Here is a 12,111-nt window from a genome sequence, read left to right on the forward strand (position 1 = left end):
GATGGCTTATTCGTGATTTCAACTTGCATACTCTGCAAAAAATGAAAATCACTTATATAAAAAAAAAGAAAAGATTTTTCTTTGTTTACACAGCCCCGATTTAGTTCTAGCTAAAACAGTTCACACATTTATTTTGCTATGTTAAAAACTCCAAGTGTAAACAGACTTTCTTCTCAGAGTGACAGCAGGGACAGACAGGAAGCTGATGGAGAGGTAAACAGTGCACACACTACACTGCATCAAATGGGTCTGAAAACAGGCTATATGAGTGAAAGAAAACAGCATTTAAAATTCCAATATACTAACATATGCTCATGGAAGTACTCTGATCTTTTACTGAAGTAAAAGTAACAACAGTGCAGAAATACTGTTTTAAGTAAAATTTCTGCATTCAAAATATCATTCAAGTACTAGTACAAATGTATGAACAACAAAATATACTTGAAAAAGCCAACCAGAAATAAAAGTATTTACCATAGTGAATGCCCCATTTCAGAGTAACATAACCTGTATGTTAATTATTATGAAATATGGACCTAGATTAATCTATAATAATACATCATAATTATTAGTTGATTTATATTTTGTATTAATAATCTGAATTTGTAAAGTAACTAATACAGTCACAAAAATGTAGTGCAGTACAACATATGCCTCTGAGATGAAGAGTGAAGTAGCCCACAAACATAGCATTAAATGGAAGTACTCAAGTACACAAGCCTTAAAATTGTACTTAGGCTGCCTATAACACTTAATTAGATTACCTAGTTACATTCCAAAACTGTTAACATAAATACAGAACTAGTCAATACATGTGTAATGAAAGCAGTTTTTGAAGTACCCCCAGTTGTGACATTTTTTGATGTACACATTTCAAATTTTCAATTAAGATGTGTACTTTGAATGTAAATCAAGGGCCAGAGTGCATAAAAAAGCATCAAAGGGGAGAAAAATCCTGAACTCCGTACTGAGTGTGGTCTAAGCCCGAAACATCCTTAAACCCTAAGAAACAGTGCCCATTACCATGCTCCCCCCCCATGTATGCAGACTTATAGATGTTTGAGGATTGTGCTGACATGTCAACTCTTGACTAGGACAGTCAAGTTTCTTATTGTCTTATTGTTTCATTTCAGGTCCTACATTTCCTGCCCTTGTTCATGTTTCCCTCCTGTGTGATGACCTGCCCCAACCTAATGTTTTACACCTGTGTCTTGTTGCCCCCCCTCCCTTCAAATAGTTAGTCTAACCACAGTGTAGTACAGATGCTCATGCTCCCTTCAGGATGAATTGCAGTAATTTTGGTGACCCTTTCACTCTGCTATGCTTAAATGTTGAATAATGGTGTGTGACTGTGATTTAAATTAAATAAGTATCTGTGCTGTACTGCAATTTGATTGTTATTGTATCAGAGTAACATATTGCTAACAATATTGCTTACAATTTCTCAGTAGAAATTGTGATTTAAAATATTTACTTTTGATATGTTGAAAGGTAATGAAACTATTTGTGAACTGAAAAAAACCCACCCGGAAATAATAATATACATATAAAAACATAAACAATTAAAAAAAAGCCCCAATATAAAACATAGAAACAGTAAAAGTACTATACATGAAAATACAGTAACTTAATACTTTACATTAAAATACAGCAATAAACCTTTCAATTGAAATACAGTAATATTTACAGCAACATTTTTACAGTATTTGTTACTTTTTATTACTTTCACATAAACAGTAGAGTGGCTCAGTACAGCCATACATGGCATTGAAGATAGAGTTAAATCTCAACACTGCGCAAAGTCAAAGGATAAATATCTATGCTTCTTCAGTAAATACAGGGAAATGGGGCTATATTGAATACTAAATCACTCATTTCTTTCCTCAGTGTCTGTATCTAATGGAACGTCACACATAGAGCAAGATAAGCAGGAGGAGTTTCATGCCGGGGATTACATTGGACCTTCAAGATGAGTTCTGGCTTTTTTGATGAAGAGTGACTGAATTACAGACACAGCATTGTCAAACCTTTACTCCAAGACAAACACAGCCCAAGAGACAGCAAGGCAGAGCATGAATAGACCAACCAGCACAGGGCAGAGGGGCCAAAATGCCTCACTGAACCACAGCCAAAGCTCACGTAAATGCAGCATGTACACAATATGGTACAGATATATTAAAAAAGTAGTTTTATGCTAGATGTCATTGTAATGGGTTTTTTTTTTCTTCATTTTTTTTGCCAGATATGGACGTCAGGGAGTCACCAGAGGGGTAAGTTATAATGGAATGGAATGGAATAAATTATAGCCTGTATAACACACTGAAAGTAACATTTATTTGACCAAACTAAAATATGTAAGCAAAACATAAGAAGACTAATTATTTTAATTATTGAATTTAAAATCAGCGTTCTGTGTAATGTTGTAGAGCCATACATAAACACGTTTTGCATATAGGCATGTCCGATATAAGTAGAATTGAAAACTTGTCCAATTCACCTTATTCCTGAGGTATAAACAGTTATGGGTGCAACTTCCGGTGGGTTTACAGTAAACTAATTCATTACAGGATTACAGTAAGCTAATTCCTCACACTGACTTTCTATGGATGGTAATCTCGGTTGCTAACCATCAACAGCAGTTCTTTAATAAAGTCTTTCACCTTGAATTCAGTAAATACAGCTTCAGTTTTAATAGATATTTAACTAATTTACTTAATTTATCATGTTCTAAAATGTCCTCATGGAGCTATTGATCTGTCTATGTCTGTAACCAACAACCTGGCTAAGCTAAATGTGTAGCTTCAACAACAGTGTACCTTGAACATATTGTTTGCGAAACCAATGGTACAGTTTACCTACAGAGAGAAACAGGTTGCCACCATAGACTATATACACAGTCTGTGAATGCCATCCATACTATATAACGTTAATATCGTATTGTCTGGTAATGTCAAATAAAATGCATTGTTCCTGACTGGATCAAAGTGGGCCGTGATTTGTCCCATACTTTCATGCACTAATGCACACACTATGTTTTCACATACTTCACATATAAGAAATAATAACGTTTTGTTTTTTTTTACTTTAGAGAGTGGAAAGTATTAAATCAGTTGGTGGAAGAGAATGACACTCATAATCATAGATCTGTCACTAAACAGTACCATATGATACCCCTGTTTGATCCTAGGAAGTTATATATTTAATACTATACTACTACTTATAATATAAAAATATTTTCTAGTTTCTTGGTCTTCCCCTGTCTGACTACATTTTCTGCTATATTATGTTGCGGTTATCAATAACTATGTTAGAGTTTGGATTTTGCACTCGTTAAAGGAGAAGGGCACCATTCTCCATTTAGGAGAAAATTTTATATTATGACAGTTTCAGAACATGTCATCACTTCAATCAGTCTCACAATCTGTACCCTTTATCCTGTATACACTGATCTTGTTTCTCTCATGAAATAATATTCACAGACAACGACTTGGCAATAAATTAAATATTTTATTTAGGCTAATAAAATGATGAGTAAATAGAGGAAGTAGTATGACATATAAAGGACAGTGAACAAATGAAAGGGAACCTAAGTGATGTATGTTCAGGTGATGTACATGATTAATTATGGATGATAGTGGGTAGAAATATGTGACTCTCTAAAGCGTGGATGCGTGCTGAACGGTAAAATAGAATTAGAAATTTGGCATTAAAGCTTAGCTATATGACATCAACTCTGATCACTAGAAGATGTTATTCTGCCTACTTTTGCCGACATGATTAGACTTCTCCGGGGAGGTCCAGGTCGTTGCTTCACTCCAGTGGAGAGCTGCTGCGCGTCTTCTAGACGAGGTGACCTGCTGAAAGGCGGCGGCGGCCGGGCAGGTGGAGTCGGTGTGTGGCAGTCTTTAACTGGCCTCGGTGTCCGCCTCAGCGAACCGGTAAAAGTCTTTAAACAAAGTCTTTAAGAGCAGGCAACGGATGCTGACAGTTTGTGCAGCAGGTGTTGCTTCTAGATCTGTGGCAGAGTTGACGGCGAATCACGGAGTGTCCTTCTCAATTAAAACTCGCAGAAATAATCAAAAGTAGTCCCATTGGTCTGACAAATGCCCTTTAAATTGTTAATTTGAGTTTACTTAAAACGAATTGCAAAAGTGTCTTTACTGACCAAAAACTGGTATAAAGAAAAGCGTCAAAGATTTAAAAAGAAAATGGCTTCAAAAATTAAAGTTAAGCAAAGCTCTGGTGAGCTGTTGTGGCTCCTCTTATAAAACTGAAGAAAAGAAAAAGGTGCAAAAAAGGATCAGGGTGTTGAATGAATGAAAGTGGTGGCACTGAAGCTCTAGCAATATCATACCTCCTGTTGGGAAGACATTTTCATTCTTTTGCCCAGCCAACAATTTAAAATTGTTGGCTGGGAGACTTCCGGTATGGCGTAGAAGCAAATGGCAGCAAAAAGCGGCGGCTCCCAGACGACCTTATTTTCCCCCAAAAAACCCTGGATAATCACGCAGAAAAGTTATCAATGTAGCATGACGGGGAAAGAAAAGACACACCAGACAGAATTCACAACAAAACCCTGGAAAAGACGATAACTCGCCGTCAGAAAGTGAGGATACAGCTAACGTTAGCATACTAGCTGAGCAAGAGGCTATGGAAGCTATTCAAACGAAGATAATTGACGAGATACAGGCAGTTCTTGTGGTTGTGAAAAAAGACCTGAACGAGGCAATAGGGACACTCAAGAGCGAGCTGGTGGACTTCTGAGGAGAAATGTGTACGAACCTAAACGGCATTTCATCTGAGTTAAAAGAAATAACGGATAGAGTTGAGGCAACGGAGCAGAGAGTGGCTGACGTGGAGGAAAGTCACGCCGAGCATGCGGAGATGTTAATGTACACAATTGAACTCCAAAAATCCATTCAAGCCCAGTTAACGGACCTAGAGGCACGTTCCCGGAGGAATAACATCCGGATCCATGGTATTGCAGAGGGGGCCGAGGGGGACAACATGAAAACTTTTCTGGAGCAGTTTTTCAAAAATGAACTCTCTCTCACCACCCCCCTCGGTATTCAGCGTTGCCACCGATCACTGGGACCCAGACCACCGCAAGACTCCAACCCCAGGTCCGTGCTCGTATATTTCCTGGAGTATACAACTAAAGAGCAGGTGCTCCGCTCCGCTTGGAGAAAAAAGGAGATCCACTACAATGGAAAACGAGTGTTTTTTTAGCAGGACTACCCCACAGAAATACACATGAAAAGAAAGGCATACACCTTCATCAGAAAAGCTCTCAAGGAGAAGGGCATTCGTTTCCAGATGCTTTACCCAGCAAAATTCAGAGTGTTTTTTGACACGGGGCCAGTTATCTATAACAACGTGGAGGAGACGACTGAGGACCTGAGGAAGAGGGGACTTATCCCGGACGGACACGGAGCAGACCCCCCCACGCAGAGTGCACCCCCGACGGGATCAAAACAAACTCCGTGGGAAACAGCTGGCCCAAAATCACGCCGGCAGCAGGAGGTCCGCCTCAAACATATTCAGGACAAACTGAAGGGGTTTAAATGCAATGAGGAGGCTTCATGAGAGGTTTTGGTATTGTGAATAACTGAGTAATCTGCAGAGACCGGTAAGACTATTACAGCCAATACCACACCAGACTGTATAGCATGATCAGGTTTATTTCTCTATTCTAAACCGTTGCCAGTTAAACTGACTGCATGTCTGGGAGCCAATGTTTATTTCTCTACGTGCACTGCTCTGATGTTATCCTGTCAGAGAGAATGGGTGACACGGGGAGGGGCACCTTCTAGGTTAAGGGACTCCCCTCCCAAATTAGAAGTTGAAACTACACTTCTAGGATGGAAGTTACGAATGTTCATTATGTATGTTAGGTTCATATGTTACGTTCTACTTTGGTACACAGGCAGATGTTTTGTTGTTCTGGTCATCTATGGATGTTTAACTATTAAGATAAACTTGTTTTTCTTTTTCCAACAACTGAAATGCATCATCAAGAGTACAGAGTGATCACTCTTAATGTTAATGGGCTAAATAATCCCATCAAGAGGAGTAAGGCCATTGCTAAAATGAAAAGGGAGAAGCAAGATATAATCTTCTGGCAAGAGACTCACCTAACAAATATTGAACATGGGAAACTGTGTAAAATGGGATTTAGGAACTCATTTTACTCCTCTTTTGAGAAAGGGAATGCAAGGTGTAGCAGTATTAATTTGAACAGAGTAAATTTCCAGTTTTCTTCACAAATTACAGATAAAGAAGGGCGTTACTTATTGGTTAAAGGTTTCATTGATAATAAAGAAGTAACATTATTTAATTTTTATAGACCATCAGGAACTAATAAAGGACTAATTAAAAGGTGTTTAACATGATAACTACAGAAGCATCAGGTGTGCTGATAAGCGCAGGTGACTGGAATATTAATTTACACCCCACCTTAGACTCTACAAGTAGAACAAAAAATATAAAACCTGAAGCATTATACACCAAAAAAATGCTTAAAGAAATAAGCATGTTGGATGTATGGCGCGAATTACATCCGACAGATAAATGTTTTACTTTCTTCTCCCACTCGCATTGTATGTATTCAAGAATTGATTATTTTTTTATGTTTAAAACTGACATGCATAGGATTTTAAAATGTGACATAGGGGTAAGAGATATTTCAGACCATGCCGGGGTATATTTGACACTGCATTTAGATAACAGACCTAAAGAGACCCTGTGGAGTCTAAATACTAGCCTCTTAAATGACTCCCAGTGCCGAAAATATATAGAGAAAGAATTTGAAGAGTATATGTTGTTTAATGATAACGAGATGGTGTCTCCCAGTACATTATGGGATGCGGCCAAGTCTGTTGTCAGAGGCAAACTAATAATGTGGTCAGCACGTAAGAAGAAAGAAAATGAGAAACAAATTAATGATCTGACTGTAAAACTAAAATCCCTGGAAACCAGACACATGAAGTATAATGATAATGATGTCCTAAACCAAATCAGAGACACAAAACAAACTCTGAATAACATATGCGAAAATCAAATGGAAAAAAGACTTAAATTTATCAAACAATCATTCTATGAAAATGGGCCTAAATCTAAAAAACTGCTTGCATGGAGGATGCGCAAACAATTGGCAGAGAGATTTATTCACAAAATTAAAGACCTACAGACTGATAGAATGTGTCACGAACTGGAGGATATTCAAAACACATTTGAAACTTATTATAAGAACTTATACTCACAACCCCAGGTAGCTGAATCAGTAGCTGTGTCAGATTTTTTATCATCTTTAGATTTACCATCGGTGGGTATGGAGCAAAATAAAATAATGACCCAAGACATTATGGATGAAGAAATTAATAGAGCCATATCGAGATTGAAAACAGGTAAAATGCCAGGAGCTGATGGCTACCCTGCGACATGGTATAAAACCATTCGAAAAATACTTGTACCGGTACTCAAAAATGCTTTAATTATGTCCTGAGGGGCGGAGAGACACCGCTTTCCTGGAGACAAGCTATAATCTCAGTGATCCCCAAACCAGGTAAGGACAAGACACAATGTAGCTCGTACAGACCCATATCAGTGCTTAACATGGATTACAGATTATATGCATCAATACTAGCAAAAAGGATGGAGGGCATCGTCCCAGATCTGATAGACCCAGATCAGACTGGCTTTGTGAAGTACAGGCAAACCCAAGACAACGTGTGACGAGCCCTCCACCTTATTAATCGGATGAGAAGTAGCGACAGGGAATCTATAGCCATTAGCCTTGATGCTGAAAAGGCTTTTGATTCTGTTCGTTGGAAATATTTGTATTTGGTTCTTAAACGTTTCGGCTTCAATGATCAGGTAATTGGATGTTTGAACTCTCTATACTGCTCCCCTACAACCAGAATAAAAATTAACGGGTCCCTGTCTAATACAATACTTCTGGAGAGGGGCTGTCGTCAGGGGTGCCCCCTTAGCCCTACACTTTTTGCTCTTTTTATTGAGCCATTGGCTCAGGCAATAAGAGAGAATGAGGACATAACTGGTGTACAGATTGGAAACACACAATATAAAATTTGTCTATATGCGGACGATATTCTTATGACCCTTAGCAACCCCAAAGTAAGTCTCCCCAAATTGTTACACCTACTTGAAGAATTTGGCTCATACTCTGGCTATAAATTAAATTTACATAAAACCCAAACTCTAACCTATAATCTGAGTCCACATGAAAATATCTATACAACATGTAAATTTAAACTGACAAATAATATTATGAAATACCTTGGAGTACAAATACCAAAGGACTTAACTACCATTTATGACCACAACTATACCCCTATAACAGCTGACATCAAGACAGACTTAAATCGCTGGTCCTTATTACCGACAAATATGTACAATCGGATAGACATTGTTACGATGAACGTGGTGCCTCGACTCCTGTACCTCTTCCAGTCGTTGTCAATTGAGATACCACCAAAGCAATTTAATGAATGGAATAGGATGATATCTACTTTTATCTGGGCAAAACAAAGACAGCGGATTAGACTTCAGACACTACTCTCTTGACGTGTCCCCCACTTGCATAGGGGAACTCGAGAATTACAGAGACCATGCCAAGGCAGTCCACCACAGGTTGGTCAGATTGATGTTTTGGTGGGAACTCCCCAACTGCGGATATTGCTACTGTGCGGAACACAGCTCTCATTGACATCACCATAGCAAGCACCACAGCAACACCTGTATCTGGGATTTTTAACCTCACTTAGGCATAGCAGGGATAAGTGGGGGCATATCGTCCATCTTTATGTACAGTCAATGGGTGGAAGAGATTGTGTTTTTCACGTTTTATTTTACAATCACCCTGAGAAAGAAGATTTGTGAACCATTCTGTACCGCAACTATTGGAAAACGCCAACTTGTGCCCAAGCACCAGAGTGACGCCCATAATCCACACAAGGCAGCATGGGGGCTCATATCCCCAAGTAAGTGTTGTGCCTGGCTCAATAGCTGTGTTAAAAAATGTCCCCTATCATGGATATAGTGCACTTCATAGTGTGTTTGCCATTTTGTGATGTTCAAATTCTCAGTAGTTAATTCCATCCACTATATAGTGCACTATAGGATACCTACATTGCACAGCAAATTTGTTTATGTTTGAAAAATAGATGTTGCATCTTGCTGCTAGCTTTACCTGCCAGGCTAAGCTAAGCAGGCTAAAAGGCAAAACTGCCTCTACACACTGCTTTGGGGTTTGGGAATTATTCATATGTATTTAACCTCTCTGGCTTGTATAGCCTACATAACATAATGTATATACATAGAGTTGCCTATGCAATCAATTGAAATAATAAGAAGCATTAACACACACATCGCTGAGATGCAGGTATGGTAAGTAATGTCTGAAAAACATTTCATCAGAAAGCTGCCATTTAGCCTGCTTAGCTTAGCTTGGCAGGTAGAGCTAACATTACCCAAGTCCTACAACATCTTTTTTACATGTATTTATTTCCCTTTATATACAAACCACAGAGTGTAAATACATGGCAACAATTTCCCAACCCCAAGACAATGTGTAGAGGATTCTGCATTCAAGCCTACTTAGTTTAGCTTAGCTAAGCTTAGCTAATGCTACCAGCAAGATGCCTTTTAGCCTGTTTAGCTTTATTTAGCTTAGCTTAGCAAGTAGAGCTAATGTTGCCACAGGTCCTGTAAATCATTTTTTTACACATTTATTTCCCATTATATACAATCCACAAAGGTTATATACATAATAATTTCCCAACCCCCAAACAGTTTGTAGCCTTAAAGGATGCTGCATTTTAGTCTGCGTAACCTAGCTTAGCGGGTAGAGCTAACATTTAGCTTAGCTTAGCAGAAAGAGCCAATGTTAATACAAGTCCTGTAACATCTATTTTTCAATCATTTCCTTTCCCATTAAAAAGATCCAACAGCAGTCAAGTATATAGTAATGAAATGTGCTGAAAATCTGAGCAAATCTCTGCCTGCTATTGCTGCTTGAATGACTTTGAAATTAGCGGGTTTTTTTTCTCTTCATGGGCGGATAACTGCATGGTGCACTGTAAATGACATTACAATTGCTACTGATTGGCTGGTTGCAATGTGAATCCTGGACAAACAAGTTAGTCATTGATCTAGGGACAACACTTACTAGGGATATCTGCTATCCTGCTCGCCCTGATCATGGTCTTGTTCCTAGTTGCGCCAATGCTGTGATCATGCTTTTGGACACTTCCACTCTCAATATACACATGAGACTAATCAACACCCACAATATCATCACAGAGTGCATTTAGTAATTTCACACCTATCGTTATTGTAATATGACATGCATCTGTTTCCATTATTGCTGTGCCTCTCTCCCACTCTCTCCCCCTCTCTTCCCTCTCTCTTTCTCTTTCCTTTTTGCCATGACTGTATTTCATTTGTTATTTACGACATTGATTGCATGTCTGTCTGGAAGAGGGATCCCTCACCATCCTCTGCCACTCTTCCTGAGGTTTCTTCCCCGTTACAGGGGTTCCTTTTGGGAGTTGTTCCTTAGGTGATATGAGGGTCTAAGGGCAGAGGGATGTCGTATGCTGTAAAGCCTTCTGAAGCAAGCCATGTTTTGTGATAGTGGGCTCTATAAATAAAATTGACTTGATTTAAAATTGACTTGATTGCTTCTCCGCTATGTGTGGAATTTCCACCAGACTGTTGATTTCTTTTAAATGTAAGGTTTCAGCTGACAATTAAAGTTAACTATGGATCTTTTGGAAACAGCAATACAAGGTCCTCTTTTCGAGAACTTTAAACCCCATTGCAGGACGTTAAGCAACGAATGTAGACTGTCTCAGCAGAGACAGGGTGTACAATCTCCATCCTATATGTGACCACCAAGTGATCATTTCATCATTATATAAGCAAATAATTGGACCCTCAGTTCCTAATTTGGCATCCAGCATTAGGCTTTTATCTCTTAAGGATTTTCATCTTCAGAGTGAATGGCAAACCACTTCATAAACTGATAAGGTATATTAAATGATTAATATAAAAGCTTTTTTTTAAAAAAAAGTTTTGACCTTAACATTAAAATGCTTGTTGCAGATCCACTTCCTCTGCTCTGGTGGTGACTGGAGAGTCAGAGAGTCTCAGGAAAGCGGGCAGTATTTATGAAGGTAAGGAAAAATATTACCTGATAGGACAGCCTGACAGACCTCATCTGGTTCTCACATCCAGCTTAGAGCCAGAGCTCCAGCTGCAAGTCTGACCTAGTCTGTGCCTGAATGCTCACAAAGATCTTTTTTGTGTTTTATGGCATTTGGACAGGACAGGCATCACATCCAGCCAAGGAATGGCTCAGTGTGGTTTCAGAGCTCACAATGCGGTTACAAAAAGGTACAGAACCTACATGTAGTGTTAGCTTTAGAAGTAGCTAGCTTGTAGCAAAGCTAAGGTGCTGTATGCCAGGGATGTTGACTCTTTAAAAAGAAATGTCAAACAATGCCCTGTAAAGTTAGAATAGTTAACATGGTTATTAATTCCAAATAGGAATCTCCTGCTTCCAGTGAAATGCAGCCAATTTCATCTAGCTGTTAGCATTAGATGTCCTCAGCCCCACATCCCTGTAATGTATTAGTTCCTGATCTATGAGCTTCTTCTCTGTCTGTGTCTATGTTAACCAACAAACATAGACAGGCCTGGTTCTATGACAGTTCAAATGCATGTGCTGCACACTCTGTTTACTTTTTTGCATCCTGAGCTGAAATTTGAATAATAGGCACACAGACAGTGAGGGCTATGTGTAGTAGTACAATGTGCACAATGGCTTTGTGAGGGTGAATATAGCCAAGATCAGGTTAATAGATAAGAATAAATAGCATTATGATTATATTGGATGTATGCTATTTAACAGTACATGGTCACATACTTTAGTGATTAATGATACACAAAGATGTGCACTGCAGTGTGTTTCAGGGAAAAAACCATAGACACTACTTTTGCCCAAAAGAAAGTTGAAAAAGAAGCGATGATGGGTCCTGGTAACTGAACACCTCCTTCATGAAAAGCAGAATATAACGTAACAGTCTG

The 12,111-nt window shown here is 38.7% G+C and overlaps 1 long non-coding RNA gene across 1 annotated transcript in view; it reads left to right on the forward strand.

Annotated features, from left to right (window-relative positions):
* LOC148189053 (uncharacterized) overlaps nt 1–11,184 on the forward strand; it is a 36,223-nt gene extending 25,039 nt beyond the window's left edge. The window contains exons 2-4 of the long non-coding RNA XR_015777149.1: nt 1,888–2,139; nt 2,243–2,270; nt 11,128–11,184. This is a non-coding gene — a long non-coding RNA (uncharacterized LOC148189053). The remainder of the gene's footprint in view (nt 1–1,887; nt 2,140–2,242; nt 2,271–11,127) is intronic.
* The last annotated feature ends 927 nt before the right edge of the window (nt 11,185–12,111 follow it).

The sequence above is a fragment of the Plectropomus leopardus genome, chromosome 8 (genome assembly GCF_026936395.1).
Source record: "Plectropomus leopardus strain MGB_pleo_1.0 chromosome 8, ASM2693639v1, whole genome shotgun sequence".
NCBI classification, from domain to species: Eukaryota; Metazoa; Chordata; class Actinopteri; order Perciformes; family Serranidae; genus Plectropomus; species Plectropomus leopardus.